This window comes from Macrobrachium rosenbergii, chromosome 9 (assembly GCF_040412425.1).
Source record: "Macrobrachium rosenbergii isolate ZJJX-2024 chromosome 9, ASM4041242v1, whole genome shotgun sequence".
Classification (NCBI taxonomy): Eukaryota; Metazoa; Arthropoda; class Malacostraca; order Decapoda; family Palaemonidae; genus Macrobrachium; species Macrobrachium rosenbergii.
Genome location: NC_089749.1, coordinates 5022509 through 5049395, shown reverse-complemented (window position 1 = coordinate 5049395; position 26887 = coordinate 5022509). Strand labels below are relative to the sequence as shown.

Genomic DNA, 26887 nt, shown 5'->3' with positions numbered 1-26887 from the left:
CGAGGGGAGATCCCATTGCCATACCAAATCAACCTGTTTGTACAAACAATCATTAAAAATAAAGGCAGTGTCCAGCACTGCTAACTGCAACAATTTCTTAAAATAGCAACGGTCATAGTTAAAATAAGTATCACTGGGTTCAATAAAAATTTTATCTAAAATAACCTCGATTGTTTCTTCTACTGGGACATTTGTGAATAAAGATTCCACATCGTAACTGGTCATATACAAGTCAGAGTCTTGACATAAAACATATGATTTAAATTCTTCAGAGTTTTTTAAGGTATGTTCATTAGAAGTAAACGGTTTAAGCAAAGGAACTAGGTATTTGGCTAGTTTATAATTGGGAGCATGAATTGATGACAACATTGGTCTCATTGGGGTTCCCTCTTTGTGTGTTTTAGGTAGACCATAAAGGACTCCAAAGGATGTACCTGAGCAATATAAATCTTCGTAGGTGTCTTTGTTAATGATATTCTTAGTATTAAGTTCTTTTAAAAATCTATTGATTCTATCTTCAACTTTAAATATATGTTTACATTCAGGTTTACCAATTTTCTGAAACTTGCTTTCATCGCTCAGAATAGATTCCATTTTATTTATATAATCTTCTTTGTTCAAGATGACAGTGCCCTTACCCTTATCAGGTTTAGTCATTATCAAGTTTTCATTTTTTGCCAGATTTTTCAGAATATCTAGGTCAGTTTTCTTAAAGAAAGGTGTCCAATTGGTCGTCAATTTCCTAAATGCCTGTTGAGTGATATCTGATAGTTGTGACTGTAATTTACCAATATCAATATTAAAAGGTTGATTTTTTAACCTATGAAATAAAGATTCTAAAGGCAGAAAATGAAAACTTGATAATGACTAAACCTTGTGTCAGTGAGAGAGAGAGAGAGAGAGAGTGTGTGTGAGTGAGAAAGAGTGAGAGGGAGTGGTTGAGAGACCGTTACTCTCTCTAGGATAAAGATGAAACGGATACATTGGCGAAGTGAACTTTATAAAGTCATAAAGGCCACAAAAGACCCATCTTAAGACCCGAAGACCTACGATGGTCATAAACTGGCAAATTACTTCGGAAGACGCGATCTCGTAAGTTGGCTCGGCTGAGGAAGGCAAATTTATGAAGGGGACATTTCCCAGTGAGGTGCTTCAACACATTTATAAGATTACTCCAACTCCTGTTCTAGGAATGTCTTCGTGAAGTAAGCAAGGCTTCAAACGAACTGGTATTAAAATGAAGAATACGTAAACGTAAGTGAAAGAATTAAATAACGTTAACATATATAAATTAATATGGAGAGAGAGAGAGAGAGAGAGAGAGAGAGAGAGAGAGAGAGAGAGAATCGAAAAAACAAGTTAATCATATATTTCCCGAATGCTTTCACTTTAACTTGAGTTTTTTTTACCATAAGTTTTTGTGATGTGAATATTTTATCTAAAATGTTAAAATCTCAACATTGTACAGTAATTTTGAAGTTTGCATAGAACTTGAAGCTCTTGTATATTTCAAGGATATTCATAATTTTGACTGCTGGTAATTTGAGCCGTATTTACCAAAACTGTGTACAGGTGAGACAACGAATGGAAGAGCGACATTATCTTAAGTCGATGTTCATGTTATTTGAAATCTCCTTGAAGAACTTGCTGCTGGATTTAGAGGCCCTTATCCTGATTTGCTTTGCATTATTTCGTTATTTTATAAAAAATGAAATCAAACCGAAGGTCCAGCGGTCAAATCTCTCTCTCTCTCTCTCTCTCTCTCTCTCTCTCTCTCTCAGCAGAAGAAAAAAAGAATTGCACTGAAGGCCAACGGAATCATATCATTTAGATCTCAGACATTATATTCAGTCAAATTTAGGTCACAAGATGTGGTCAATTTATGCATCTTATATTTCGATCAAATTTAAAACATGCTTAAAAGAGATGTGGAGCTTCATTAAAAGGAATAAAACTGTTGTTTTCAGTCATATTTATTTCAAATTGTCCAATGCTAATAACTAAACGTAATGGATAACAGTACAAGAAGAGTCTGTAACATAAAGTGATAGAAAATAAGGAGGCCGATTTTTGTCCTGACTTTTTTAAAACTGTTGTTATTATTATTATTATTATTATTATTATTATTATTATTATTATTATTATTATTATTATTATTATTATTATTATTATGAAGCCAGTTTTCAGTAACTGTTATAAAAGTAATATTATGATACCGAACCTCTGGTAGCAGAAAAAAATATTATTCAACTAATCTTTTGTTTGGAGAATCTCTCATAAATCTTTCCAAGCTATTTCAGTATACAAATCCTTTTATAATTGTTTCCGTTTCCAGATGTATCTTTTTCCGATACCGTAAAAATATTCCAATGTAAAAACTATTCATTGCTGAAATCTTATATATATATATATATATATATATAAATATATATATATATATATATATATATATAATATATATATATCTTATATTTAGAAATCAAATCACGTGTGGAAAAAATAAATTTCTGACTCACGTCGGGAAAAAGAAGATCCACTAGGCCACACAAGTCTAAAAGAAGTTGGGACCTGAGAGAATAAAAATGTTGTTTTGGGTCATTGCTGAGTCGGGAAGTTGGGGAAAACTTTTGGTATGCAAGCAGTTAGCTTGCCCAGGTAATTCCTTGGGTGCAGTTGCTCAGGTTCCAACTTCTTTTAGACTTGTGTGGCCTAGTGGATAACGCCCTTGCTTTCCACCTGAGAGACCTGGGTAATCCCGACGTGAGTCAGAAATTTATTTCTGTTCCACACGTGATTGTGTGTTGATGATTTCTAATTCAGTAGGGATAATTCGAATGAAATGTTGTCTATTGGGTCATTGCTGAGTCGGGAAGTAAAACTCGTGAAGCAGTTAGCTTGCCCAGGTAATTCCTTGAGGAGTTGCTCTCAGGTTCCAACTTTTAGACTTGTGTGGCTTTGGATAACGCCCTTTTCCACCTGAGAGACCTTATCCCGATTCAGAAATTTATTTCTGTTCCACACGTGATTGTGTATGATTTCTATCTTATTCACTCAGAAGGATAATTCGAATGAAATGTTGTCTATCGGGTCATTGCTGAGTCGGGAAGTTGGGGAAAACTTGGTATGCAAGCAGTTAGCTTGCCCAAAATTCCTTATTGCAGTTGCTCTCAGGTTCCAACTTCTTTTTAGACTTGTGTGGCCTAGTGGATAACGCCCTTGCTTTCCACCTGAGAGACCTGGGTTCGATCCCGACGTGAGTCAGAAATTTATTTCTGTTCCACACGTGATTGTGTTTGATGATTTCTATCTTATTCACTCAGAAGGGATAATTCGAATGAAATGTTGTCCATTGGGTCATTGCTGAGTCGGGAAGTTGGGGAAAATCTTTCATTAGCTTGCCCAGGTAATTCCTTTATTGCTCTCAGGTTCCAACTTTTTATTGTGTGGCCTAGTGGATAACGCCCTTGCTTTCCACCTGAGAGACTGGGTTCTGATCCCGACGTGAGTCGGAAATTTATTTCTGTTCCACACGTGATTGTGTGTTGATGATTTCTATCTTATTCACTCAGAAGGGATAATTCGAATGAAATGTTGTCTATTGGGTCATTGCTGAGTCGGGAAGTTGGGGAAAACTATTGGTATGCAAGCAGTTAGCTTGCCCAGATAATTCCTTTGGTGCAGTTGCTCAGGTTCCAACTTTTTAGACTTGTGTGGCCTAGTGGATAACGCCTTGCTTTCCACCTGAGAGACCTATATCCCGACGTGAGTCAGAAATTTATTTCAACCACACGTGATTGTGTGTTGATGATTATTATTCACTCAGAGGGATAATTCGAATGAAATGTTGTCTATTGGGTCATTGCTGAGTCGGGAAGTTGGGGAAAACTATATGCAAGCAGTTAGCTTGCCCAGGTAATTCCTTTGCAGTTGCTCTCATTCCAACTATTTTAGACTTGTGTGGCCTAGTGGATAACGCCCTATTCCACCTGAGAGACCTGGGTATCCTACGTAGTCAGAAATATATATATATATATATATATATATATATATATATATATATATATATATATATATATATATATATATATATATATATATATATATCAAGTTTGTCGTGAAGTAAAGAACACAAGAAGACATTACTTGATAAACTGGTGCAAAATGAAGGTCAAAAGAAACGTAAGAGGCTTACGCTTGTTATGCACCATCCATAAGACTGAGCGCAACGAACCCCGCCGTCAAAATTCCCTGAGACGAATCTCACGCTGGAAATATTGCGTCGGTATTATCCTTCGAAACTGGTGTGTAAATGCTCCCTAATCATTCCAGCCTGATGCGTTCTGAATAAGTAATGAAGGTAAACATTTCAATAATGTCATCTGGAGGACGTTACTGGCGTTGTAGGCCTCACAAATTAAAAATTCCAAGACAGATCATAAAGTAGGGATTAGAACACGGGGAAACGAGATAGAAAGGAGCAGATTGAAGGAAAGAATCAGAAAAACTTAAATAAATTTTTAGTGCAAAAGTCCATGATCGAAGGAATGAGAACTGATGAATAAGAATGAATGGTGAAAAGGAAAAGAAAATATTCAGGGTTTAGTTTAACCAATGACAAGAAATCAGAGTTTAAAAGCTTACTAAAGGATCCCTTCCTCCTTATGAAAGCACACAAATGTAAGTATATTACTTCGCTGAAATTGTGAGCCCATTCCATTTCCATGTGAGTGGTTGCAACCCAAATCAGGCGTCTAGCGACCACATACATATTCCTGCTTAGGTCAATAGAGGCTTGATTCCTTTTAACAGACTGCCCCCAAATCGCCGCATCCTTAGACGAGAATAAAACCGGGTTCTCCTCGCTTGTCTCCATCGTTTATTTTCTGCGCCATGCGTCCCCAGTAGCCTCCATTTTCCTCGCTAAGGATTCTGGCATTCACGTTTTCTAGGCTCGTGTTGGCAAAATACGGGTTTCCATTTCCTTACAAACTCTTTCACATAACTGTTTCATGACAAACCCTAGATCCATGCACACTCATTTTTGTCTGCACCCACATTGTTCTTCCCCTGTCAGTCTTAATCACCTTCCTTACTTGCTTACTCTCAGTCTTTCCTAATACTTTCCCTAGTTGACTAAATAACTTTATGCCCTATCATTCTGATCCATTTCTTCACAACCTTTTCCTCGTCTAAGCTGACTTTATAGCGTTGGCCAGTAACAATAGTCGGTCAGTGTCCCTTCCTGGTGCACTGTAGGGATTACTAAATAGCATCGTCCCTTCAGACCCTGCCTTCACCCTCTTTTCAGACTTTTACTTTTACCTCCTGTACCAGCCCTTCGTTGGGTGAGTCGGTAGAGCTGACTGTCACTGATGGGTCGGAGTTCAATTCAACGGCCGGCTGATGAAGATTGAGTTTATTTCTGGTGATAGAAATTCATTTCGCCCTCAATGTGGTTCGGATTCACTGTAGGGTCCTTACTAAAGTAACCAATTGGTTCTAGCCACGTAAAATAAGTCCCTTCAGCCACCCTAGAGAGCTGTTAATCCCAGTGGTCTTTAAGATACTTACTTTTACCTCCTGTCCCTGCTTCTTTTTATTCAGTCGTGCTGTTCAACCTCTCTAATTATTACTTCTTAGTGCAACTGAGGGGTTTTCTCCATGTTCCAACTTGTGACCTTTTGTGCTTCCTCTCCTTTGTTTTCTGGATTTCGTTATCTTCAAGTCCAACCACTCCAACCCCTTTTTTAACTGTTTTAAGTATTGAATGGCCGAAAGCCCCAATGCTTGGTTTGACAGCCTATACTGTATTTCAAAATCAAATCTTGCTTGTAATCTGATCAGTTCCTGGTACCATTCAGTTCTTCAGTCTCTTGATTGGTCTGTTTATATCCTCAATATGACTCCCATGAGAATCCCCAAAATTAGACTAATTCCTGTCACTACATCTTCGTCTCTGTTCTCTGTGTGTGTGATTGTGTAAATAATTAGATATAAGCCCGTATATGTGAGTGTGTGTAAATAGCTGGATACAAGACTGTGTGTGTGTGTGTGAGTGTGTAAATATTTGGATATATGCCTGAGTATGTGCATGACTTTTTATAGGTAAACAACAAACCTTTATCCGTAATTTCATGCATGTACAAATAAAACATAGAATGTTGCACGTGTCTTAACTGCACTGAGCACTAAATATGTTTGTTAGTTTCTCTCTCTCTCTCTCTCTCTCTCTCTCTCTCTCTCTCTCTCTCTCTTTAAAACTTTTGCTCGAGTCTTAATTGCACTGAGCTCGAAATATGTTTGTTAGTCTCTCTCTCTCTCTCTCTCTCTTCTCTTCTCTCTCTTGCTCGAGTCTTAATTGCACTGAGCTCTAAATATGTTTGTTAGTCTCTCTCTCTCTCTCTCTCTCTCTCTCTCTCTCTCTCTAAAACCCTAACCACCATTGTATTAACGTTAGGAGCAGTTGGCCACTCTGAAGTTATTGTGAGGAATCTTGGCAATCAAATGCATCTGAATGAATTTTCCTGTCAACAAGAGTAACATTTCTCGAATACCTAAAAGAATCTTCCGTCTATTTATAGGCAGCTTTCGTACAGGACCGAAAATCTTTAAAGAACGTTTCCCAACAGTCGGTTTTTCCAACGGAAGGACCAACCCTGATCTTTTATGAGAGCTGAATGTTTAACAGGAAACAATGGAACTGTATTGAAAGTCGAGTTATTTGGGAAGTTATATATCTTTTAAAATCGATTAATTTATAATATAGAAAACAAGAGGATGTGAAAATCTGAATATTGGGAAATATTGCCAAATATTTTTGGTGGCAATTTTGCTTTTTTGTCAATTATAAAAGGCCCGTTATTACGCATGACCAGGATTGTAGCGAAATGTTCCAGATAAATGTCTTTATTTTTTCTATGTAACGATTTCATGCTTAAAAAGGCATTTTAGCATTAATTTAAGCAATGGGATGATATGCTCATTATATGAAGAATAAAATTATGGCTTTTATCTCAAGGTTTTGTTTTGTTTAAAAATAACAAAATGGTATCAGTTCATTTAGGAACATGATGTTTTCGTGCAAAATCAAAAGTGGAAATGCGTTTTTAATAGACAATTAGGTCAAGTGCACACTAAATGAGAAATGGACAATGGACAATGTTTCATAAATCCTGACGTATTCAGATGCTTCCTAAAACAACTTATGTTTTCATTTGGGTCATTTATTCCATATTTTTCTGCAGCTTTGAGATTTGCATTGTTTGGTTTCTTTCGCTGTCAACAGATGTCAGTGTTACTCGAGGTGACGTAATGATTCCTGGAATTGCCGTTTGATTCCGAGATCCTTGTTTGTTACCTGGGCCAATCAGAGGTCGTTTTCTCTCCGTCTGTTTGAAAGTAAGGACTTGGGCTTTTGTGATTGGCCGAAGAGACAATGAGGTTTTCAGGAAACGAAGTGGCTTAGTTTAGCTCCTACCCATATTCGGTCATTTTGTATTTGTGTGCTGTGCTGAAAATGTTCTGAGAACTTTAAGGTGAAACTTTATTTTTTTGGGTATATTTTATATAAATTTTAAATTGGAAGCTTTTTTCATTGAAAATTTATGTTCATGTTCTGAGTATTGGGTGGTGAAATGCTTTCTGCGAACATACGTTTAAGGTAAGGCCTTGGCAAAGAAATTGGTACATTGGGCACTGTTGGTCGGTTTTTCTTGGCGGGAGGAGACCTGCTTTTGATAATAAAAATATGAACTCCGTCCGTTTGGTTAGACGAGAGGTGGCATGAGGAATTTCTTTTGCGGTTTTAGAATCTCTAAAATTTTGTTAATGGGAATTATAAAGCCGTTCTTAAAACTAGCTAGTGACACTGATGATTGCTGGATTTAGGCTGTGTTACAGGAGAAAGGTTGCTCTGTAAAGGGGCGAGATTCCTAATTTTCAAAACTGCGGTTTATAATTAATTCTTTGGAACTTTCTGAAATTCCTTAATCGTATTGTATTTATCTGCAGAACTGTAGCCACGGTCTGCTGAAGCCTCTGTCGTTTTAGTTTGAAATCTAAATTTTAATTTCTTTGAACCTTGAGAACACGGTAGTTTAGTTTGTCTGCTTCGGTCATAATTTGCCAACGCAGTGACTTCATGACAAATATTTTTAAGCCTTATGAAGTCATAACATGAAATTTGATTTTTGTAAACTTAGCATCCGTGCTTTATTTACAATGGCTGGTGCTTATTTCTGAAAGATTCAGATGCTGACGAGTAGTACAGGTGTATGAGGCCCCTGGATAGTGTTAGTACTGGTTCTTAGTGTTCAAAGGCAGTTCTGGATCTAGCTAGGAACTGGAATTGCTTATTCAGAAATTGCAGAAATTTTGTTTAAATAGGAAAAGCATGTGTGAAACAGGGAAACATTAGCAAAGGCTACTTTTCATTTTTTTTTTTTACTGCAAATATACCAACAATGCATAAGGAGTAAGCCTTTAAATGTTGTTTTCCTATGTTATTTTTTTTTCTAAGAAATTAATACTTTTGTCGTAAGAAAAAGAGAGCTTAGAATTGCGCAGAAGGATTTGGTATCCATCCATACTTAACAGTGCAGCATTGGTGTGCGGCGTTAGAAAATTTTGCAAGTGTATATGGCAAATTAAACTGTAAATAAAATAAGATGAAAACTCAATTTGAAACTGTTAGGGTGGTGTGCGAATAAGCTGGCTTTCAGTGGCGAAAGCAAGGCTTTATAGTTCCTTCCCTGTTTGGGAAGTGTTTATAGCCTGCATTCTAATTTATATCCCAAGATCCAGTAATAATATATCCCAAGATCCAGTAATAGTACAGTTAGTTATACTAGTTTGCTTGTCTGGTGTTATAATTGTCTTAAATCAGTATTTGCGAGGGCAACCTGTCAATACATCACACCATTAAAGAATATCTTAAATGCAAGAAATCTGAGCAATTGTTAGTTTTTCCACAAAGATTTACTGTAACTCTTCCTTAATGGCTATGTTTTTAATAGCTACTGGTATACCGTTGAAGTTTCGTTCAACTCTCCTAGAACTGGCAGATAGAACATCAGAGCCACGTTCTAAAGGGACTGAACCTTAACCCATAATGGTTGGTATCCATAGCACTAAATGAATGTAGACTGTTTAGGTTACTATATTAACATTATTCTCGTAGTATTGCAGTATACTATTTTGTCGAACCTCATAAAGGATACTTGGGTCTAGATAATTAAGGGCTCTTGTGGTATTATTTTACAATAGTTCCAACTCATTCTATAATTATAGTATTATAGATGCATTTTGCATAAAAAATTAAACTTTCTCTGAACACTTTTTGGGGAAATTCACCATATCCGAGATGTGAATGTTTATATAATCCCCATCCTCGAAAATTTTCTAAACGTTTTGTTTGATTTAACACGGACACCGTTTGTGCTCTGATGCTCGTTTGTTTTTTAGAACTGCCTTGTGATTCTGATGCGAATTTTTTCCCCCTTAAAATTGCTTTGTGGGTAGTTATGTCTAGGAGTCATGTGACCTGGTGAAAATCTTACAGGTGTCAGACATTATCGCTTGTCATTTGGTTCAAGTCTGTCATAGATTGAGGCTATGTTCAGTCTGTGTTCGTCTTGTAACTTTGATTATTTTCGCTAATTCACGATTTCTTTAAAAATGAAACAGGATGCAGCGTTTGAAGTGTAATAAGCCATGTAAATTTAGAATGGATAAAAACTTTTGGCGCTGATCTGGTTGTTTCAGACAAAAGACATTAAAAGAGAAAATATTGTATTTTTACTGTATGTGATCGGAAATGCACATTTTTAGATAGTTAAATTGCCGTTATGGAAATTGCTGATTTTTCTTTGTCAGTTTTTGAGTGAATTTTGGAAACATTGCCCCATTAAGTATTTGAATATTTCATCAAAGACCAGTGTCCATTGGAGAAGTTTTTGTAGTGAGGTGACTCAGTTTTGGTACAATAATCAGGAGCCCATCGGTGGTGTTGATGTTGAAGTGGAAATAGATGAAACTCTAATTACTCATAGTAAATACCATAAAGGTCGCCCTCTTACCCAGTGTTGTTTGGTGGTACTGAGAGAACATCAAAAAAATTCTTTTGAGTCATTGATCCTGGTGCTGACAATTTGCAAAGGTGAAACTTTAATTCCTTTAATTAATCGTTACATTAAAACCAGGCTCTATTATTTATAGCGATTCATGGCGTGGTTATAGTAAAATCAGTGAGAGTGGATACACTCATTTTCAAGTTAACCACACAGAAAATTTTGTTGATCCCAATAATCCTAACATTCACACACAAAATATTGAACGATTGTGGCAAGATATTAAGGAGTGGATTAGAAGGCCTGGTATTAAAAAAGGGTTTTTGAAACAATATCTTGCTAGGTATTTATTAAGCACTACCAAGAATCAGTTTTAGCACCAGTTTTTACTTAAAGCTGCTAAATTATATTCACCTTTAAGTGACACTCGGCCACCATCACCACCTAGGTAATCATTTTCTGATGACGACGACGATGACGATGACACTGTAGATGAGCCACAGCCATCTTGTTCTGGATATAACCCATCAAAATGTTTGTGTCGATCGAATTAAGGTAAATTTATAATTGTTTTTAAAATGATATTGTAACGCGGTTACCTCCTATAGCCCTTGGCTAGCGCACGCAGTAGTGACCTCTTGCCAGTATATACGAGCTTGCCAAGAATCTTTAAAGTATGGATGAAGCGCGAGCTGGATTCCATCTGCAGTTAAGGGGCGTTGGGCTACATTACACTGGCCTACGTTGCTGACTATATTTACTGGGTAATATATGATTTTATAACATTGTTAAATTCAAATGCTGTTTTTATGTCAATGGTGATTTACCCCCTCAAAACCCCGCATTCCCAAAGGGTCCCCAACTTTGTTGGATCTAGTAGGGGTGTATAGGCTAGTAACTCAAAAACAACTCATTTCCCCGATGTATTACTATCATAACCATTCAGAACACATTAAAACACACATGAAAATGCATAATTACTTCAGAAAAATGGAGTTGGAACTGTTGTAAAAATTTAGTTTTTTTTTTAATAAATTTACTTTTTTAATTTGTCCTAAATTTACTTTAATTTTTGTAATAGATTTACTTTTTAATTTTTCATAACTTTATTAATTTTTTGTAATAAATTTACTTTAATTTGTATATACTGTTCTTGAACAACTTCACCTTATCCTCCTCCCCTTTAGGGGCAGCACCCCTTGAGGGGTGGGGGAGCCCCCATGTTCTGTATAGTAGGTCGTATGATCTACTATGCAGGTTATTGGGTGGTTTCGAACAAGCCAACTTAAACTATTTCAGGTGGTAAGTACAGACTTAATCCATTGCTTACTTTTCTTGTAAGTTCAGATAGGTATCAAGTGTTTAAATGTGCTTGGCTACTTCCCATTTAGTTAAGTTTGCAGAAACTCCTTTAAGGCTTGAGGAAATTAAGGTTTATGCCATCAAACGGCAATATTCAGCATAAAACAAATTAAATTTATGTACAGGTTTGGCATTTTAGTACATTTTGAGAATTTTAGCTTCCTGAAAATAGATTAAGCTTTAAGTCGGCTAAGTTTTGGCCAATATTCATAAAGGTTTGCCCGAATTTAAGTTTTTAAGCAAAAGTTGCGGCGCATGACAGAATTCAGAGGATTCGAACTTGGTATTTCCTTTCTTGCAACCGAAAATTTCTGGTTATAGGGGCTTACAGGAAGCTCCCTAAGTGTAAGGGTCATTTACGATGGTTCTAGGGCAACTGATACCAGGACAACTCATTTCTGGAAAACTCATATCGGACAACTCATACCTGGACAATTGATATCTAGGGCAACTGATATATAGGACAACTCATAACAGGTATAAATATTTTCACTTAAAAAAATAACCCGCTTAAAGATAGTTATTGATAAAATAGGCAAGTTTCCAGTTTATAGGCGTATCAATGATCATTTAATTTTTAATTATTGACTGACATCCTTTAAATTTCATAGCTCATGCTAGTTACTGTTCGTTCAGCAAAAAACTCACAAACGGTCATCATAGCTTTTCAATTGCTCTAGTTTTTATATTTTTTCTAAAGTCGTTTGGTTTTGTACTTGTCAACTTTTAAAATTTTCTTTATCCTTCACAGTGCCATATTATATAAAATCTCAGTGAGGAGCTTATAAACTTGTAGTTAATAACTACGTATATAATTATCACTGAAAGAATGCAGATAAATCAAGAAGATTGCGGCTGTGAAGTACAGATGTGCAGAGCGTGCGTTCAGACGATGGCTGAGGAGGACCTATTAGAAACAGTATCTTCAACAGGGGAACACTTTCACAGCGCCGATGTGAATAAAGTGAAATCGACAATTGTCCTCTGTTCCATGAAAGCCAAACCCTTATCACAAGAGACTGCGAGAATTGTGATTGCGATAGAATGTTTTTTCTAGAAGATGTAGCGTTGACTGGACTGCCAGCAACATCAAGTTTATCACAAAGTATTCGACGGTGGCGACAGCAGATGAGTAGTGCTACCTCAATTCCATCAGAAAGATTTGGTTTTGAGATCCAGCTATTGTACCGCAAATTTGAATCGAGACCCATTTTTGCAATATGTTACTGGCGTAGAAGATGAGGAAAGAATGCTAATTTTCGCCTCATCAACAGGGCTGGATGATCTTTTTAAAATTCGTGATTGGGCTGGCGATGGCACATTAAAAGTTTGTCCATCTATATATTATCAGTTATATACAATCAGCATTCAAATAGGCAATTTGAATGTACCTCGCGTTTTCGCATTGTTACCCAACAAGCGGCAAGCAACTTATAATCGGTTGTTTTCTCAGTTACACTTCGCCCTGATATTCAGCCTAAAAGGTATACAATGGACTTCGAAAAAGCCCCCATGAATAGCCTTATTTCAAGATTTCCTGACACAGAGGTAACTGGTTGTTTATTTCATTGTTCTCAAAACCTCTACCGAAAACTTGTCAAGCTAGGTCATAAAGTCCAGTACAATACAGGTGAAGTATTTCGTCTATAAATAAAGTGCTTTACAGCACTTGCTTTCTTACCAGTAATTGATAACAAGAACTGCCAGATGGCGATGGTTTGTCACAAGAAATTTGTTGTATTTGATGCCACTTACCCGAGGACCCGAAGAGGAAGGCTGTAAGGCGATGCATCCGGTACCAATATTTCCAATTGAAATATGGAATATTTCAGAGAGGCTTCAACTGGCATGACTAGAACTAATAATAGCCTTGAAGGTTTTCATAATGCCTTACAAAATTCAATTTCATGGCAACATCTGAATATCTGGAAACTGATAAATACATTAAAGTTTGAGGCGATTTTGGCGCAGAAAAAATTGATTTGGAACGGGGAGTGCAAATAACTAAAAAACAGGTTTACAAGAGTGCAACAAGCGACTGATAAACTTACTTGTAAAGTGTGATCCTTGCCAGAAAATGTCTTTCTTAAAAGCTGTGGGATATATCTGCACTAAGTTTTAGTAAATATTTATATTGACAGTCTTTAATGTGTTTTAGTTTTCATTGTCCCCCCAAAAATAAAGTTTTTCAAAATGAAATCGTTATCACTTTATACCTGTTATGAGTTGTTCTATATAATCAGTTGCCCTACATATTAATTGTCCAGGTGTGAGTTGTCCGATATGAGTTTTCCGGGAATAAGTGGTCCCGGTATCAGTTGCCCCGCCATGATTTACGATAATATGGCTTGCTTGCTCAGTAGCTAATCTCTTGAAAATTTTAAAAAACATGAAAAGTTTTTGTGAGGTTGGCCGACATGGGTTAGCCTAGCCTAGCCTAAACACGTGTGAACATAAAGTATGTTAACTCTCACCTGCCAAAGGAGAAATATCCTCATTAGTGATACTGTCTTATCATACGATATTAATGGGTTGATGCAATCAGTTAGCATAACTCAGGCTATCCCATCTTCGTTTATTCGGGGTGAGAACAATACGACGAAGTGCTCAGCACGTCCTTTATTTTTGCTAGCTGTTTACAAAGTGCGCGGGAAATTCGGGAATTCATCCCGCGTGGGTAAAGTTCACAACATCACAAAACAGAACCATTCCTATTTTGATACATATGCATTACAAAAGTTATTTTACAGAAGCGTGAAGATACATATAAATACACGAATACAAACATCACATTCATGAACAATTGAATACTGAAACAATTCTTAAAAGAACTTCACGCCTACCATGGCATGTAACCACAGAAAGAGCTCACTGCTGATCGTAACACCTCTTCTCACTTATAAAAATAAAAGAACAGGCCACAGTATATGAAAACTACAAATTCAAGCGGTCCGGTGGAATACCTCTCTTGCTCCGACCCAACTTGCTTCTATCTCTCACTTCACTCTCGGCATTCTTAACCGCAGACTGCTGTGAATCTACATTTGAGGTTTGGATACCGGTTTGCAACTGGTCAATGTGTCTTTTGTGAACAACACCTTGAACCTCTACTTCATAATGAAGGTGCCCTACTCTTTTCTTAACTACACCAGGTACCCATTTAACGTTATCGTTGTACATACGTACCATGACAGTGTCATTTTCCTTGAACTGTCTCACTGGCCCCATATTTTCCATCTGTTTATATCCTCTGTTATTTTGTTCAGCCTGAAAGTTAGGGACCATTAAATCTAACTTGGTTCTCACTCTCTTTCCAATTAATAAAAAAGATGGGGACTGCCCTGTTGTTGCATGTTCCATTGCTCTGTACTGTAATAAGACTTTGCTAATGTGGGTACCTACTGCTTATTTTATATAGCACCTCTGCATTTCATGTTATGCTTGAAGGTTTGTACAAACCTTTCCAGCTTCTCCATTAGGAGGATGGTATGGAGATGATGTAGTGTGTGAGATGCCATTTGACTTTAAGAAGTGATTAAATTCCTCCGAGCAAAATGTAATAACGTTGTCAGTGAAAATCCTTTCAGGCAAACCATGTGTTGCAAAAAGTGTCATGCATACTTTAATGATAGCATGTGATGTTATATTTGTCATAGGAATGACTTCAGGCCATTTACTGTAAGCATCTACAACTATAAGATAGTAATGTCCTAAAAATGGACCTGCGAAGTCTAAGTGGAGATGTTGCCATGCCTTTTGATGATACTCCCATGGATGCAGCAATTTCGGTTGAGTTGTTCTGAAATGTACTGCATCCTGGACAGTTCTTCTAAATGCTTCAATATCCCTGTCAATATTAGGCCACCATACAAATGACCTGGCAATGACTTTGGGACTTTACAATACCTAAGTGGTCGGCATGAATTTCTTATAATGCTGGTTGAAGTGCTTTAGGAATGACCACTCTAGCACCCCTCATGATACATCCACTCTCGGTAAAACATTCTGACCAAATTAAAGAAAAGCTTTTAAATTCTCCTTGTTTAGCTATAATATTGTGACCTGAAATAAGACCTTGTAACACTCTGGATAGAATTGAGTCTTGCTTTGTTTTCTCAGCAATTTCCTTGGCATTAATAGGAATTGACAAATTTTCAGTCATCAAAACATTAGACTCATAGCTACTTGGAGCTGCCTCTGTTGGAAGTCTGGACAAAGCATCAGCATTGCCTATGTTTGTTGTGGGTTGGTACTGTAAATCATATGAGTAGGCTGCCAATATCACTGCCCATCTTTCCAATCTTGCTGCTACTATGGTAGGAAAACCACTTTTGGGATCAAGAATAGCCAATAATGGCTTGTGGTCAGTTACTAAGGTAAATTTCTGTCTGCCATATAAGTATGTGTAAATATGGTATTTTCATTATAAAATAAGTTTTTAAATATACTTACCTGGTAGTTACATATATATAGCTATCCCTTGATTAAATCAGCGCCGCAGTGTGAAATTCAAAATTCGCGGCAATCATGATAGATGGTCAGGTGGCCATACTAGGCACCCTCTACCAGGTACTTGAACCATTCCCAATTGTCCTCAGAAATTCCATGCCCCTGTTCTCAGAGGAGGAGGAGGGACCTTTATATATGTAACTACCAGGTAAGTATATCTAAAAACATTTTATAATGAAAATACCATTTAAATATGTCTAACTTCCCTGGTAGTTTACATATATATAGCTGATTGACACCATTGAGTTGGTGGGTTAGAGAACCAAGCACCGTTGAAATTCATTATAATTACTAAACACTAAATATTAGCTGTAAACATACTCTGGTTCTTACCTGATAAGGAAGCTGGCTTCATAATTATCCTGCCTCATTCGCCTGCATTCCTTGAGAGACCCAGCGACCCATCCAGGGGGCTGTAGAAAGTCTCTATGGGGCTGTCACACGGTCCTCGACCTTAACATGACTAGACCACCACCCTTGCTATCCTGGCATAGCCATGGACAAAGAGCTGACCACTGACCCACAAAATCACTAAATAACACACTCCACAAACCTAACCCAGACTCGCAACCCCAGACTGTGAAGGTTAACAACCTTCACAGACAACCTGTGAAGTTCAAATCAAGAAAAAGCAAGGGTATAATACAAAAAAGGTTATAGGGTAGAGGCAGTAGTACCTCTCCAGCTACGGCGCCGGAGCAACGTGGACCCAGGAACAGCAATCCTCATATTGGGGTCTGTACTTCTTTCAGAGTAACAATCTGCGAAGATAGACTTGCTTAAGCCAAGTAAACTGCAAAATCGATTTCATAGACCTGTTGTGTCTATAAGCCATCAGTCGCCACAGCTCTTTACCGCCGTGCGCTTTGACTTTGAAGTTAGGGAAGCTTTTCTCGTCACATTCTTGAGTGAGCTTCCCTTATTAAGTCCTTGATAAAGAACGCCAGTGCATTCTTTTGATAAAGGTAACAAGGTTTCTTCACTGAGCACCAGGGTGATCTGTCCCTGACCCTCTCATGTTTCTGGTCCTCTGTAGATAAAATTTTAGGGCCCCTAACTGGACAAAGGCCTCTCTTTTCCTGTCCTACTAATGAGACTGACCCTGGTATGGAAAAGATCTGGGCATGGTTGAGAAGGGTTTTCGTTTTTGCTTGAGAAAACCAAGTTGAAGTGAAGCAGTGCATTTTTCCCCATTGAAGCCTACTTTCTTGCTAAAGGCATGGTTCTCTACCCTCTTGGCTGTGGCGACCAGGAAAAGGGTCTTCTTAGTGAGATCCTTCCATAGGCAGCCGAGAGAGGTTCAGAGCCTATTCAAGGTTAAAATTTTAGGACTGGAGACAAGGCTTAAGAGAATTCATACATTAAATCTACCCGGGCGAAAGAGCGTCATTTTCAATGTAAGCCATTGATTCTTTTATATCCATTCAACTTCCACTTCCATATCTGACAGCTAAGTTGGTAATTTCAGTGCGTCAGGTTATCAGGACTTCCTTGGAGTTTCACGTTCAACGTTTACATTATATCTTAAGTTTCCAGTGTTTACTTTTCTATATACTCTCGCAATACTATTGGATAGTCAGTTCAAGTGACACTTAGCCAAACTTTCAGCTTCCATTTTAATGTTCATTACACACTACTGCAAGCCTTTGTGTTCAACTCATAGACAAGTACTTACTTGGTCAACCGAGAGGCTCCAGTAATCACTAAACAGCTAACATTGTCAATTTAGCCCTTAGTACATTATGGGAAAAATAGAATTTTTACGTCAAGGAAATTTTAACTCCATATCTTAGCCATTTTAAAGTTTTTGGGATTATAAACCTAACTTTTTAAAGTGAAAATTAGCAACCATTTCAGATTTTCCAGACAAAGTTGATTGGAAAAACACTAGTTTTCGTCTCGTCATTACCACCATTTGCTAGTCATACCATCATTTACTAGTCAGAGTAGTTAAGTGAAAATTTTTAGGCAATCATGTCAATTTTAGTTACGTACGATTTATACAGAACCCATCACCAAAACAGGATATGAAAAAAGTAAAATTGTTAATGTATTATCTACTAAACTAGCATTCAATATTAGGTTGCTTTTCAAACCCCTTACTTCAAAAACGAAGCTTTGCAGTCTTCATAAACAACTCTTGGTGCCGTCGAAAGATGTTTCAAGAGGCTGTTCCATAGATAGTGATACTCCTGACCTGCGAAATCTGTAAAAGTGCAAAATAAATTTACCATTAGCATTAACTAACAATTAAAATATGCTTTAACCTCGCCACCCGTATTGTTGAAAGGTACACCATTTTCAAAGGAGAATTCAAATACGAGCTTTAGTTTCGTTTCCTGGGTTACCCTATTTTACAAGGTATTTGCTTTGATTCCTGTTGCCCTGAAAACCTGTCCTTTTCATCCTTTAATTTTATTCCAACGAGCGTCTCACATACTGTATTTAAGAGCTATCTCACTTCGTTTGTCCTCTTGAGCTTCGTTATTGTGCAGTACATTTTTTTTACGGGCTACAATTTACATCTACATCTGTGTGTCAGTTTCTCAAAATCCTCAGGTTTCTCTTCGAGCTTCAGCCCCAAAACTGACTCTTGAACAGTTTATTAGCAACCAACTGTCGGGACTTTCAGCAGACTTTTCCTTCAGAATTCAGTATTACACTAGCCTGTGATATATTTCACTGGATCTGTTAAGTGAATTCATTGTGTATTTCTTGCCAATATCAAATATTAAAACCAGAATTTTAATCAAAACAAAATTAAGAGAATACCAAAGAGCTATTTCAGCAAAATCTTAAACGATGACATGGTAAATATCGTGAAAGTCTCCACAATAAAAGTGTCTAACAGGTTACCTGTAAAAGTCCCCTGAAAACTTTCAGCTTCTGATCTTTAATTATAAAATTATCAGTCAATGTAAGTCAATTTCACGCAACGTCGATTTTGCAGAATCACATCCTAATCAGCGCTCAAACTTAATTTTATGTCTTAATATTCACAAACCCATAAATGATCGTGAAACTAATAAGCAGCTTCTACAATCCACTGAAGAAACCGTGAAATAATGACTAAACTGAGTGGTAGAAACTTCATCGTAAGTGACACTTTCTTGTAATCTGTATTAGGAAACTAAACACTGATCGAGGATGTACATTAAACACTTGATGATACTAAAGCCACTTAAATATCAAATTTCGAGAAGCTACAACTTAAACCTTCCATGATCCAACTTACTCAAAAACCCCATTTAACTCAAAGGATGAATATTTAATTCAACCAAAATCCTTAGGTCTTCCATTAAGAAAAAAAAAAAAAGACGAACAAATTAACATGCAGCGAATTATCTAAAAAAAATCAATGCACCCTGTGATAAGTTATAACATCACTATTACACAGCCTCGGTGACGAACAAACCACGTTACCCAAATTGTAAAATATTAAATTTCGGCCAACAGGGGCCTCATAGGGGGACATTCGTTGCTGGAGTTTTAGTCTGTTAGGGAACCTGGGATAATGCATTTCTACAAAGAACCATAACATCAGTCAAGTCATTAGCAATCGTGAAGGTCGTCTCTCCAAACACCAAGAAAATCAATATGAAATATCTTGAGTGCATTGAGAGTCTTTACAAAGACTCAGAAGGCTACTACATGGACTATAAAAGCTTCCCCGCAAGCTTTGAAAATATCAACCTCAAGATTTATAATTTGAAAAACAGGCAAGGCACCTACAAACTAAACAAAAAAAACTGAATTCGCTAGGTACCACAAGGACCGATAGCAGAACTTCCATAAGAAGTCTAGAATTTTAGTCTCGGGATGAGAATTTCGTTACCAACAACCAGCACAACTGTCCAGACATTACTCGTTCAAACAAATTAACAAAACCACCGCAAGAGTCACACCACATTACTTGTCGAATGAAACTAACGTCTGCTTGACAGACGTTATTTGCATTGACAAAATGGCCATTCAAGAATTGACAAATTGCTTTTCTGAGTAACTACTTTTAGCACTATTTCTGAGTGACTTTTGGAACTTCATTCCAATTACCGTTCAAATCTACTCTACCATGCTTTCGTTAATTTATTAGCGCATTCAGTCTAATCTGGACAAAATATACAGGTTTAAGTAGCAAGGATTTAAACCTATCAATTTTTATGGTATCTTCAAACAACTAAATTTGTCACTTTCAGATATAGAAATTGAGTTATCCCTTAAATATTCTATGGAAACTATAAAAGCAACCACCAAATTATTTTGTGGCTCTCATATTGACTAAGATCCTCTCGTGGAGCGTTGTAATAGCTCAAGTTTAAATCTAAAAGCTTTCCAAGTCCTCCTCAAAAATAGAGAGAGAGAACTATTGGGCATTAAGATTGCCATTACGCACAGAAACATTACCAGAAACCCATTATTAGTGAATGCAAACCCTATAATTCAGCATCATCGCAGATATATGACATTATAAAACTTGCGTCAAGAAATTTATTTCCTCAGGCTCAAGAGTGAGACTACTCAATCGTGCCGATTTTAATGGCTAGTGTATAGAATGAAAAATTTAACTTTACTCTCAAGCTTCCTTTAGTCCATGTGGGCAAAATCAAGGCCAAGCAATTCGGTTAACCAGTCAATCTGTACTAAAATGCTTCAGTATCCACCATCAAGCAAGAAACTAAACCAAAGTAAGTTGCGGCCAGTGTCTGACCCTGTTAGCTTTCAGAAACGAACCCGAAAACCACCTGACTATAGTTGCTGTTCGAAGATTTCTAAGGGAAGGTTCGTAATATCTAATCCCTCAGGCCACAGGAGTGCCGCTTCCACTCCTCACACTACTTCACTAGGATTAAGCAAACTACCAGGCCGATACACCAATGGAACTACCTCTAACATTTTTACTGTGGTCAAAAGGCAACATTCTGACACTTTCCGTTACAGAAAAGACTGAAAAATACAATCAAATGGACAAACTACAATCAAATGGACAAACAAGACCTAAGAAAAGTAATGGAGAACAAGTTAGGGACTCTTGCGATACAAACGTCGCTGTACAGATGCTTCTCTTTACACCCAATATGTACTGGTTATAAGAGCCAAGCAATCTATGGAATGAGAATATTACAATAGAATTGCAAAGAATGTGTATCGGTAAACAAAAATATAAACTTCAAAACCTTGCAAATACTCTTACTACAATCGCTTATATGAGACACTACCAGTTACCAGAATATAACCCAGATGATGGAAAACATAGGGATATGAGCAAATATAGTAAATTTTGGATGACCCGAAAATCACTAAAAGCAGTTTACTTACTGGTAATATTGAAATAATTAAGGTCTTTTTATTTCTGAAAAGTAGAGATACTAAACGTATTGACAAAAAAAAACTGCAATTCTACTGCACGGATACTGTATTAATTAACCAGCAAGAGAAGTGCAATTCAAAGCAATTGAACTTTCGTACTAATGACAAAAAAAAAAAATACGTGGATTTTCGAAAATACATTATGTAAGAGGGATTTGTGCTGATCCCTAAAGCTAACAGAATGAATGCTTACGAACCTTTAATACAGGCCTTCACACAAGTGACTTGAGCTCCCGTATTGGCGAAAACCAGGTCAATCTAAACCATTAACTAAAAAGCTTCTTTACAAGGAACAGTGAAAACTTCATACACTAAATTTCAGCACATGAACATAATCGTAAACACCACAAGTAATGAACTAATCAATATTTGAAATTCTAGCTCAAGCTTTCAAAAGCTAGACAGCAACTGGCCTTCCTGCTTCAGTTTCCTAGATGGTTCTGAGCTCCTCCTTACCAAGCAACAAAGAAAACCAATGTAATCTGCAGGTCGAATTACGGATACACAGGCTTGCCTTAAGTAGCAGTAGTAATTGTTCATTTAGCCACTAAGCTGTCCAGAGGACAAGAGCGGTAAATTTTTACAACAGTTCCATCTCCATTTTTCTAAAGTAATATTGTATTTTCATGTGTTCCAATGTGTTCTGAATGGTTGTGATAGTAATACATCGGAGAAATGAGTTGTTTTTGAGTTACTAGCCTATACACCCCTACTACATCCAACAAGGTTGGGGACCCTTTGGGAATGCAGGGTTTTGGGCGAGGTAAATCACCGTCGACAAAAAACAGCATTTGAATTAATGAATAACATGAAGTAAATCATAGCATACCTAGCAAGCCATACTCAGGCAACATAGGCTAGTGTAATATAGCCTAACATCCCCTATACTGGCAAGAGGTAATGTTGCGCTGCACGCGCTAGCCACGGGTTACAGGAGGTAAATCATGTTATGATATTTTAAAAACAATTATAAATTTACCTTAATTGGATGGACACAAACGTTTTGATGGGTTATATCCAGAACAAGATGGTTGTGGCTCATCTACAGTGTCATCATCGTCGCCATCAGAAAATGATTCCCTAGGTGGTGATAGTGGCTGAGTGCCACTTAAAGGTGGATATAATTTAGCAGATTCAACTAAAAATTGGTGTAAAACTGACTCTTGGTAGTGCTTAATAAATAAATACCTAGCAAGATATTGTTTCAAAAACCCTTTTTTAATACCAGGCCTTCTAATCCACTCCTTAATATCTCGCTACAATCGTTCAATATATTGTGTGAATGTTAGGATTATTGGTATCAACAAAATTTTCTGTGTGGTTAACTTGAAAATGAGTATCCACTCTTACTGATTTTACCATAACTACGCCATGAATTGCTATAAATAACAGCCTGGTTTAATGTAACGATTAATTAAAGGAATTAAAGTTTCACCTTTGCAATTGTCAGCACCAGGACCAATGACAAAAGAATTTTTTTGATGTTCTCTCAGTACCACCAAACAACACTGGGTAAGAGGGCGACCTTTATGGTATTTACTATGAGTAATTAGAGTTTCATCTATTTCCACTTCAACGTTGATCAACACCACCGATGGGCTCCTGATTATTGTACCAAAACTGAGTCACCTCACTACAAAAACTTTTCCAGTGGACACTGGTCTTTGATGAAATATTCAAATACTTAATGGGGCAATGTTTCCAAAATTCACTCAAAAACTGACTAAGAAAAATCAGCAATTTCCATAACGGCAATTTATCTAAATATGTGCATTTCCGATCACATACAGTAAAAATACAATATTCTCTCTTTTGTCTTTTGTCTGAAACAACCAGTACAGCGCCAAACGTTTTTATCCATTCTGAATTTACATGGCTTATTACACTTCAAACACTGCATCCTGTTTCATTTTCAAAGAAATCGTGAATTAGCGAAAATAATCAAGACGAACACAGACTGGACATAGCCTCAATCTATGATAGACTTGAACCAAATGACAAGCGATAATGTCTGACACCTGTGAGATTTTCACCAGGTCACATGACTCCTAGACATAACTACCCACAAAGCAATTTTAAGGGGGAAAAAATTCGCATCAGAATCACAAGGCAGTTCTAAACAAAAACAAACGAGCATTAGAGCACAAACGGTGTCCGTGTTAAATCAAACAAAACACTTAGAAATTTTTCGAGGATGGGGATTATATAAACATTCATATCTCGGGTATGGTGAATTTCCCCAAAAAGTGTTCAGAGAAAGTTTAATTTTTTATGCAAAATGCATCTATAATACTATAATTATAGAATGAGTTGGAACTATTGTAAAATAATACCACAAGAGCCCTTAATTATCTAGACCCAAGTATCCTTTATGAGGTTCGACAAAATAGTATACTGCAATACTACGAGAATAATGTTAATATAGTAACCTAAACCGTCTACATTCATTTAGTGCTATGGATACCGACCATTATGGGTTGAGTTCCAGTCCCTTTAGAACGTGGCTCTGATGTTCTATCTGCCAGTGCTAGGAGAGTTGAACGAAACTTCACTGGTATACCAGTAGCTATTAAAAACAGCCATTCAGGAAGAGTTACAGTAAATCTTTGTGGAAAAACTAACAATTGCTCAGATTTCTTGCATTTAAGATATTCTTTAATGGTGTGATGTATTGACAGGTTGCCCTCGCAAATACTGATTCAAGACAATTATAACACTAGACAAGCAAACTAGTATAACTGTCAGGGGGCCGTATTATTACTGGATCTTGGGATATAAATTAGAATGCAGGCTATAAACACTTCCCTAACGGGAAGGAACTATAAAGCCTTGCTTTCGCCACAAAGCCAGCTTATTCTTGACCCTAACAGTTTCAAGAAGTAATTTGCCATATACAGTGCAAAATTTTCTAACGCCGCACACCAATGCTGCACTGTTAAAAGTATGAAGGTAATTCTAAGCCGGCTGTCCGCGGTGAGCTAGACTGTGGCAATTGGAGTTTTTCTATGTTATTTTACTTGCTTTACAAGAATTTAAAGTAATATTTTGTCGGCCGGTTGTAACTGAACTCTAATTGACCTTTGAAGACTACACGACTTGAATTACCTAACGCAGAGTAGGTCTAAGCCGGCATTCCGCGGCAAGCCCGCCCCCCCACCTCCATAGCTAATACGGCAAAACTGTAACCAGTAAACACCTCTAGGGTACGTTATGTTGCTATTTTTAGGGGTGTTTACTGGTTACAATTTTGCCGTAATAGCTATGGAGGGGTGGGGGGCTTGCCACGGAATGCTGGCTTAGACCTACCCTGCATTAGGCAATTCAAGCCGCGTAGTCTTCAAAGGTCAATGACAGCTTAGTTACAGCCGGCCGACAAAATATTACTTTAAATTCTTGTAAAACAAGTAAAATAACATAGGAAAACGTCAACTGCCATAGTCTAGCTCACCGCGGACAGCCGGCTTAGAATTACCAGTATGAATACCAAATCCTTCCACGGCTCTATTTTCTTACCAGTATTAATTTCTTAGAAAATGCACGTTAATAACATTTAAAGGCTTACTCCATATGCATAGTTGGTATATTTGTAGTAAAAAAATGAAAAGTGGACTTTGCTAATGTTTCCCCGTTTCACACAAGCTTTTCCTATTTAAACAATTTCTGCAACTTCTGAATAAGCAATTCCAGTTCCTAGCTAGATCCAGAACTGCCTTTGAACACTAAAAACTAACACTAACACTAACCAGGGGCCTCATACACCTGTACTACTCGTCAGCATCTGAATCTTTCAGAAATAAGCACCAGCCATTGTAAATAAAGCACGGATGCTAAGTTTACAAAAAATCAAATTTCATGTTATGACTTCATAAGGCTTAAAAATATGTCATGAAGTCATTGCGTTGGCAAATTATGACCGACAGCAGACAAACTAAACTACCGTGTTCGCAAGGTTCAAAGAAATTAAAATTTAGATTTCAAACTAAAACGACAGAGGCTTCAGCTGACCGTGGCTACAGTTCTGCAGATAAGTACAATACGATTAAGGAATTTCAGATAAAACTACCATGCCTTTCCTTAAGTTCCAAAAAATTAATCATAAAACGCAGTTTTGAAAATTAAGAATCTCACCCTTTACAGAGCAACCTTTCTCCTGTAACACAGCCTAAACCCAGCAATCATCAGTGTCACTAGCTAGTTTAAGAACGGCTTTATAATTCCCATAAAATTTTACAGATTCTAAAACCGCAAAAGAAATTCCTCATGCCACATCTCGTCTAACCAAACGGACGGAGTTCATATTTTTGACATTATCAAAAGCAGGTCTCCTCCCGCCAAGAAAAACCGACCAACAGTGCCCAATGTACCAGTTTCTTTGCCAAGGCCTTACCTTAAACGTATGTTCGCAGAAAGCATTTCACCACCCAACACTCAGAACATGAACATAAATTTTCAATGAAAAAAGCTTCCAATTTAAAATTTATATAAAATAGACCCAAAAATAAAAGTTTCACCTTAAAGTTCTCAGAACATTTTCAGCACAGCACAGCACACAAATACAAAATGACCGAATATGGAGTAGGAGCTAAACTAAGCCACTTCTTTTCCTGAAAGCCTCATCGTCTCTTCGGCCAATCACAAAAGCCCAAGTCCTTACTTTCAAGCAGAGGGAGAGAAAACGACCTCTGATTGGCCCAGGTAACAAACAAAGGATCTCGGAGTCAAACAACAATTCCAGGAATCGTTACGTCACCTCAAGTAACACTGACATCTGTTGAGAGCGAAAGAAACCAAACAATGCAAATCGCAAAGCTGCAGAAAATATATGGAATAAATGACCCAAATGAAAACATAAGTTGTTTTAGGTAGCATCTGAATATGTCAGGATCTATGAAACATTGGCCATTGCCCATTTTTTATTTAGTGTGCACTTGACCTAATTATCTATTAAAAATGAATTTCCACTTTTGATTTTGTACAAAAACATCATGTTCCATTGCGAGCTATATTGTAACCTAAAGGAACAGATACCATGACGTAATTTTTAAACAAAACAAAACATTAAGATAAAAGCTATAATTTTATTCTTCATATAATGAGCATATCATCCCATTGCTTAAATTAATGCTAAAATGACTTTTTAAGCGTGAAATCGTTACAAAGAAAAAATAAAGACATTTATCGGGAACATTTCGCTACAATTCTGGTCATGCGTAATAACGGGCCTTTTATGATTGACAACAAAGCAAAATTGCCACCAAAAATACTTGGCAATATTTTCCAATATTTAGGTTTTCACATCCTCTTGTTTTCAAATTCGAAACTAATCGATTTTAAAAGATATATAACTTTCCAAATAACTCGACTTTCAATACAGTTCCACTGTTTCCTGTTAAACATTCAGCTCTCATAAAGATCAGGATTAGTCCTTCCGTTGGAAAAACCGACTGTTGGGAAACGATCTTTAAAGAATTTCGGTCCTGTACGAAAGCTGCCTATAAATAGACGGAAGATTCTTTTAGGTATTCGAGAAATGTTAGTCTTGTTGACAGGAAAATTCATTCGAATGCATTTGATTGCCAAGA

General features: G+C 37.0%; 1 long non-coding RNA gene across 1 annotated transcript in view; it reads right to left on the bottom strand.

The window, feature by feature from the left end:
* The window catches only part of LOC136841376 (uncharacterized), a 246229-nt gene extending 220273 nt beyond the window's left edge, over nucleotides 1–25956 (bottom strand). The window contains exons 1-2 of the long non-coding RNA XR_010853924.1: nucleotides 25817–25956; nucleotides 18042–18144 (exon numbers count right to left, since the gene is read on the bottom strand). This is a non-coding gene — a long non-coding RNA (uncharacterized lncRNA). The remainder of the gene's footprint in view (nucleotides 1–18041; nucleotides 18145–25816) is intronic.
* Nucleotides 25957–26887: the final 931 nt, after the last annotated feature.